The sequence below is a fragment of the Giraffa tippelskirchi genome, chromosome 13 (genome assembly GCF_054371585.1).
Source record: "Giraffa tippelskirchi isolate mGirTip1 chromosome 13, T2T-mGirTip1v1.2.pri, whole genome shotgun sequence".
In the NCBI taxonomy this organism is placed as follows: Eukaryota; Metazoa; Chordata; class Mammalia; order Artiodactyla; family Giraffidae; genus Giraffa; species Giraffa tippelskirchi.
Window position 1 is genome coordinate 47,881,994 of NC_137287.1, and position 7,211 is coordinate 47,889,204.

The 7,211-nt window shown below is 40.8% G+C and overlaps 1 protein-coding gene across 1 annotated transcript in view; it reads right to left on the minus strand.

Annotated features, from left to right (window-relative positions):
* Window positions 1-7,055, minus strand: part of SLX4IP (SLX4 interacting protein) — a 209,615-nt gene extending 202,560 nt beyond the window's left edge. Inside the window, 1 exon segment of the mRNA XM_081559108.1 lies at window positions 6,900-7,055. The gene's annotated coding sequence lies outside the window, so the exon portion shown is untranslated.
* Window positions 7,056-7,211: the final 156 nt, after the last annotated feature.

Below are 7,211 nucleotides of genomic sequence, written 5' to 3' on the forward strand. Positions count from 1 at the left end.
AGGCCCGGGCCTCTCCAAGAACCTGGCACCTCTCCAGCCTCGAAACCGTCACGTGAGGTATCGGAGCAGGTGTGAGCCCCACCACCTCACAGCTCAGGCACCTTCACAGCTCCGAGACCTCCAGAGCCAACTCAGGCATGTGACCTTGAACACTCAGGGCTAACACGTCCTGCCTGCACATATGTGTGCATATGCGTGTCACACTAGAGAAGGTCCTCTCTCCCTAAGATCGTGTTATCCTCGGAAACCCAACTGAGCTGCCGCCTGCTCCTCTGGAGCCCTCTAGGGCTCTCCGGAGCGAACAGTCCCTTTTCTGGGCCAGCCCAGCCCTTCCACATCCCCTCCACTCACTTAACTCCCGTCCTCAGTCTCTCTCCTCCCCCTGACCAGAGCTTCCTGAGGACAGGAGCCATTCTTATTCCCTCTGATAGCCTAGAGCATGGCAAAATAAGTGCCAAGACTGCTAACTGGAGTCTGCTGATGTTACTGAAATCAGTGGCTACAGACTGTGTTACTCTTTTAGATTTATACCTATTAATCTAATACATCTTTACTGTCTCCAAATCCCAAATTCCATATTAAACCCTCTAAACAGAAGGTCAAGGCACTCTGGTCCTATTTCAATATACAAATAACACTTAAGTTACATATACCATGCAGCCAAAGTTGAGGGAGCTGAGATGCATATAAATGTAAAGAGAAGATGGAAGTGTTTTGTATTGAACATAAGGGGCAACAGATACCCGGTTGAAGTTTAGGTCATGTGAGGTTTTCAGTGCTTTCTGTTTTTGTCCTTAAAATACTGACATCCTTACATTCATCTGAATGAAAAAGGTATTATTAGCCTCTATATTAATTAAGTTTTAAAGCCACGAACATCTTGGGTTTTTCTGGACTTGTTTTACTGATCACTAAAAGATAAATGTGCACACACACATTTAAAAAGCAAACACGCATCTTAAAAAATTTCCTTCCTATGCTCCTAGCATTACTTTCAGGAGAGAACAGCAAGCTCAGGGCCTGGGGCTTAAAGCATATATGTTATAAAGCTTTCTCAGAGCTACCAATTCAAGTCTACATGCAGTGGAATTTTTACTTTACACCCTGTTTTTAAGAAGTTCAGGACAAGCCCCAAAAAATCAATTTTCCAAATATCTCAAAGCATATGAGAAGTTAAAGTATATATCTTACAAACAGTATCTCATCCTCTACCCTGCATTCTTGAGCCCATTTTCTCTGACCTGAAAACCGGTATTCTTTCACAAAAAGACTTCAATAGCATCTGACCTCACCAAAAATATGTGTTTATGTGTGTTTTTAGTGGAGAGGGAAAGATCTTAAAATTCTTAAGAAAATTAATTTGGGGAAGGAATGGAAGTAGATGAAACAATATCACATGATTGTCCTGTCACTTAAATACAAAGCAGAGATAAACTCTAATAAAGTCGGTGACCTTCTAGATTATTCTGTGGGAAAATCCAAGGCACTCTGAAATTCACATTTGTCTTCCCTCTAGCACTGCTGGTCTGCGTCACAAGCCAAAGCACCTACTCCAGATTTAAAAGACCAGAAATTAGCTTTAGGCTTCTAACCTCCAGATTTCAAATTTTACCAAGAATCTGTTATACTCTCTTCTATTGTCTTAAAACAACAAAGGCCCTAGAATTTATGAAGGAACAACTGTAATTCAAGAATGAGAAATCATTTCATAACCTGCTGCCCCTACTCCCCCAATCTAATTTTATCACGCACACACATAAAAGGACAATATGAAGAAGGAATCACAAACTTTAACAAAATACCAAAGAAAAGTGATAAATGAGTAAACATCTTGATCTTGAGTAAAGACAACAACTTTGATAAAATTTGAAAAGGTAATTATAGTGTAAAAAAAATAGTGAATCAGCTTTTCCTATTGTTCATATGATAATTCTGAATGCCAAAATGAACTTGAAAACAAAAACAAACAAAAAACATACAAGGAAATAACAGGAGAATAATGCAAGTGACAAAAAAAAAAAATAGGATTTTTTTTTCCCTTTTCTTTTTCTTTAAATGTAGGTCATATACTGAAATCTCCCACCAAGATTAAGTCCACAGTTCACTCTCTACCCTTATACGTGGTCAGCTAACCCAAGTTCTGGACCTCCCATTCCTGTGGGGCCCACAGAAAATCCCCACCTGGCCTTGTGTGGTTGCTTCACTAAAAAACAACATCTAATTTTTATTTAATACTTTGTCAGAAACAGGTACTGACCCACAAGGCAGTTATGGTCTCAGGTTCTAGTAAAACCGACATGTGTTCAAATCCTAGCTTTTTATATGACCTCAGACAGCCTCCTCAGCACCTCCAAATCTCCAGTTTTCTCATCTACCAATCACCAGAGATAAGCAAATCAAAATCACAATGAGATGTCATCTCACACTTGTCAGAATAGCCATCATCAAAAAGACAACAAATAAGTGTTGCTGATGGCCAATACTGTGGCCACCTGATGTGAAGAACTGACTCACTGGAAAAGACCCTGATGCTGGGAAAGACTGAAGGCAGGAAGAGAAGAGGACAATACACTGACTTGATGGACATGAGTTTGAGCAAGCTTCAAGAGTTGGTGACGGGCAGGGAAGCCTGGCGTGCTGCAGTCAAGGGATCGCAAAGAGTCAGACACAACTGAGCGACTGAACTGAAGTATTGGTGAGGATGTGAAAGAAAAGGAGCCCTTGTGTCCTGTAGATGGGAATTTAAATTGGTCAGCCACTACAGAAAACAGTATGGAGGTTCCTCAAAAAATTAAAAATATAACTACCATATGATCTGGCAATTCCACTTCACAGTGTTTATCTGAAGAAAAGAAAAACACTAACTTGAAAAGGTGTCTGCACCTCCATGTTCACTGAAGCATTAACCACAATAGCCAAGACATCCTAAGTGTCCATGATAGATGAATGGATAAAGAAATTATGGTGTATGTATATATATAATGGAATGTTATTCAGTCATGAAGAAAGGAAATTCTGCTCTTTGCAACAACATGAATGGGCATTCTTCTAAGTATAATAAGACAGTGAAAGACAAATATAACATGATCCACTTTTTTGTGAAATCTAAAACAAAAAAAACATCAAACTCAGATACAGAGAAAATATTGGTGGTCGTTGGTGGGGCAGGGGCGGGGGGGGGTGTTGAGGAGGGGGTGGGAGCGGTGGTGAAATGGGTGAGGGGAGTCAAAAGGTACAAACTTTCAGTTATGAAATAAGTAAGCCCTGGGAATGTACCACATGGTGACCAGTTAATAAAACTGTATTATATAGATAACCCTTGAACAACAAGGTTTGAACTATGAGAATCCACTTCACTTGGATTTTTCCCAATAAATACATACTACAGTATCACTTGATCCACAGTTGGTTGAATTCAAAGGTGTGGAATCTCAGGTGGGGGGCTGAGTTGCACTCTTGTCACTGTAAAGTTGTATGCAGATTTTCAACAGCACAGAGGGTCAGCACCCCTAACCCTCTGAGTTGTTTAACTATATATACATATATCAAACAGTTGTGTTGTATGTATGAAACGATTACGTTATATATAAATTATATCTCAATAAGAGATCCAACCCACCAAAAACTCAATATATGTCACGTGTTTGGCATTTAAAAAACTATAACATTTCATTCAGAAAACGTGAATTCATAAACTAAACAATGTCAAAGACAAAGTCCCAAACAAACATAGTCTACCACTGGCACCTCCTAGGTTCTCTGTATGTGGAAGGCTTGGCCACCAAATAATTACTTTTTTTTTTCCAAAGTGAAAATGACCACTATGAAAATAAAAACAACCCAAATGCCCTTCAATTAGCAAATGTGCAAACAAATTAGTCTAACAAATTGCTGAATACAGCAATTACAAAGGAAGGAAGCACTGACACTCGCACCAAAGATGGCTCTCAATTATAATGAGTGAAAAAAACCAGACTACCCCACCCCCCAAGACAGCACATACAGGAAGATTCCATTTAGATAAAACCCTGGGAAATGCAAGAGTGACAGAAAACAGATCAGCAGTTGTCTAGAAGAGCCCAGAAGGTTTACAAAAGGGCAAGAGACAACTTTTGGGAGGTGATGAGTACATTCACTATCTTGTCTCAAGTGTTGGTTTCATTGGTATATGTATGTAAATCACCATCAAATGGTACACTTTAAGTATGTGCTGTTTACTGTATGACAATCATACCTCCATAAAGCTATTCAGAGAAAAGAAAAAGATCATTAAAAAAACCTCTCAGTCACACATCTTCCTGGCTTGGCATATTGTATTTAAATCACCCTCTTTCCCAAATGGATACGTGGCCTAAAGTCATGGAACTACAATACCTTTCCCCATTAGTGATTTGAATGTATGAACAAAACTTTAATAATCCTAAGACTTAAATAGAATAATACCTAATTAACATTTACATAGCTGTGACTATGTGCCAAGCACTGTTTTAAGCACTTTTCTTGTATTAACTTATCTGATCCTCATATCAACCCTATTTTTGAGATGAAGCAACTAAGGTATAGGGCTTCCCAGGTGGCACAATGCTAAAGAATTTGCCTGCCAATTTAGGAGGCTCAGGTTTGATCCCTGCATCGGGAAGATCCCCTGAAGAAGGAAATGGCAACCTGCTCCAGTATTCTTGCTGGGAAACCCCATGGACAGAGGAGCCTGGCAGGCTACCGTCCATGCGGTCAGCAAGAGTCAGACACCACTTAGCGACTAAACAACAACAGACTGAAGCACAAAAGGGTTAAGTAATCAGTTTAAGCTGGTAGCTGGAAGAGCTAGGATTTGAACCCAGAGAGTCTGGCTCTAGAGTTCATTTCCAGACCCATTATACTTACCACCATATACAAGATACAGTATAGGAAAATCAGAAGCAACGAATATTGCACTTGCAAAATACTTCTCTTCCTCACATGCACAGAATATAAATATCCACTACATTTTGTAACATACACAAGAGACTAAATAAAACATAACAGGACCTTCATCCTTCTTTTTCCAATTAATGTTTAGACGGACGAAGGAAAGACAGAAAGACTGGATAACTTGCTTAGGACACACAATAAACAGCAAGCTGATGGGTTACTAAGAAGCTGCTGCTGCCGCTGCTGCTGCCGCTGCTGCTGCTAAGTCACTTCAGTCGTGTCCGACTCTGTGCGACCCCATAGACAGCAGCCCACCAGGCTCCGCCGTCCCTGGGATTCTTCTGGCAAGAACACTGGAGTGGGTTGCCATTTCCTTCTCCAATGCATGAAAGTATAAAGTGAAAGTGAAGCCGCTCAGTCGTGTCTGACTCTTCCCGACCCCACGGACTGCAGCCTACCAGGCTCCTCCATCCATGGGATTTTACGGGCAAGAGTACTGGAGTGGGTTACCATTGCCTTCTCCGACCAAGAAGCTAGTTCACCACATTCCCAGTCCAACTCTCTTCATAATTATTTTAAGCAAATATACAAGGGAGAAAAATCTAACAAACAGCAACACAGAAAATATAAAACTCATTTGTTGTTTCTCAAATACTTTAACTTCCTTAAATTCCATCCACAGGACCTCAAACTCAGTATACTGATAGTGTTCTGGGTTGTTTTTTTTTTTTTTTAAGCACCCCAAGTGATTTTCATAAACAGCCAAAGCTGAGAACCCCTGAAATAAATTAGATTTAGATTTGTTATTTTAAAATGATAGAATGCAAGGTGCCAAAAAAGCTTTGGTAAACTATGGTCCAAGGTTTTCCAAGTTGATATTGAACTACTTACTGAACATATACAGAATTTTGAGTTCAACTTCAAATAAATTAAAAATAAAATATGCACATAGGACAAAAGGTGTTGCATAGCAAATGTTACATAACAATATATGGGGCTGACAAATTCTCAACTTTTTAGAATGCTAAATTGGCATCTTGACATTAACCTGATGGATATAAAACCACATGTCCACTGCATTTAAAGCGTGGACTAAACTGACCACATATTGTTTCAGAAGCACAAGTTGTAAAGAGAAAGTCTCTGTCTTTAGTTCGTGCCTTCAATCAGTGCTGTCTGAACTTAGGATGGGCTTCTCAGGGCAGATTCTGATTCAGTGGCCTGTGGATGGAGTCAACTGCGTTTCTAACAAGCTCCCAGGTGATGCTCAAGCAGCTGACACACAGTTCACAATTGGAGCAACAAGGCCTTAACCACCTTAAATATTGGTTGTAAAATTAACCAGTTCGTCTACAAATGCAGTCAGGTCCAGGATCCAAGAAATAGAGTGTCAGTATTATTTATTCCTAGTTTAGAAGGAAAAAGGAGCGGGGGACGATAGGGAAAGGAGCAAGTGAATACTTGTTTGTATACTATAGCAGGGCTAAGAACCAGAAAGTACTGTTACTTGCCCAACCTAGCAGCTCTCAAGGTGACAGAATGGAAACTCCGTGAAATAAAGTGGTTTTCATTTACTACAGAATCCTTACAACCTAGTACACACCAGGTACTCAACAAATGTACTGTATAAATGAATGAATGTATATATAAACACAATCTGTATTTATGTCACAAACCAAAAACTGTCTAGGAAGGGGAATCTATTTGTATTGAATACATGTAGATGTTTGATATAAATACCTGGCCCAGTCACTATACTCCATTTCGTCCAATTAATAACAATAATAATTTCCCGGACCAAAACTTCCACTGTCAAGCCCAGGCTTCCGGCACCTTTCTGTTTAAAACAACGGAGAGGCGGAAGCACAAGAAGGATTCAGGAAAGGTTCACTAATGAAAGGGAATAACCGAAGCGGGAGAGGAGGTGGGCTCACAGCTGAGTTCAAGGGAAGGAACATCTTAGGTTCCCAGCATTTCCAAGTTCTTACCTACGATGGTGGCAGGGTTTGGGGTCGGGCTTTTGTTTAGTCAGAGTCCAGGGTCACTGGTGAAGTGGTACCTGGCTGTGCAAACTCAGACTAGAAAGGCGGCCACAGGCTCATAAGCCATCCTTCGGAAGCTTGGGTGTTCCGGGCGCCGACCTCCTTCCCGTTTCCCGGGCGCGCAGAGGAGCCCTGCCGCCGCCCAAACACAAGATGGCCTGGGCTGCTTCGGGGCCCACTTGAAGCCACAACCATGACTTAAGATGGCGGCGAACACTAAGCTAACGGCCGGAAGAGCGCGCCGGATCTTCCCAAAAC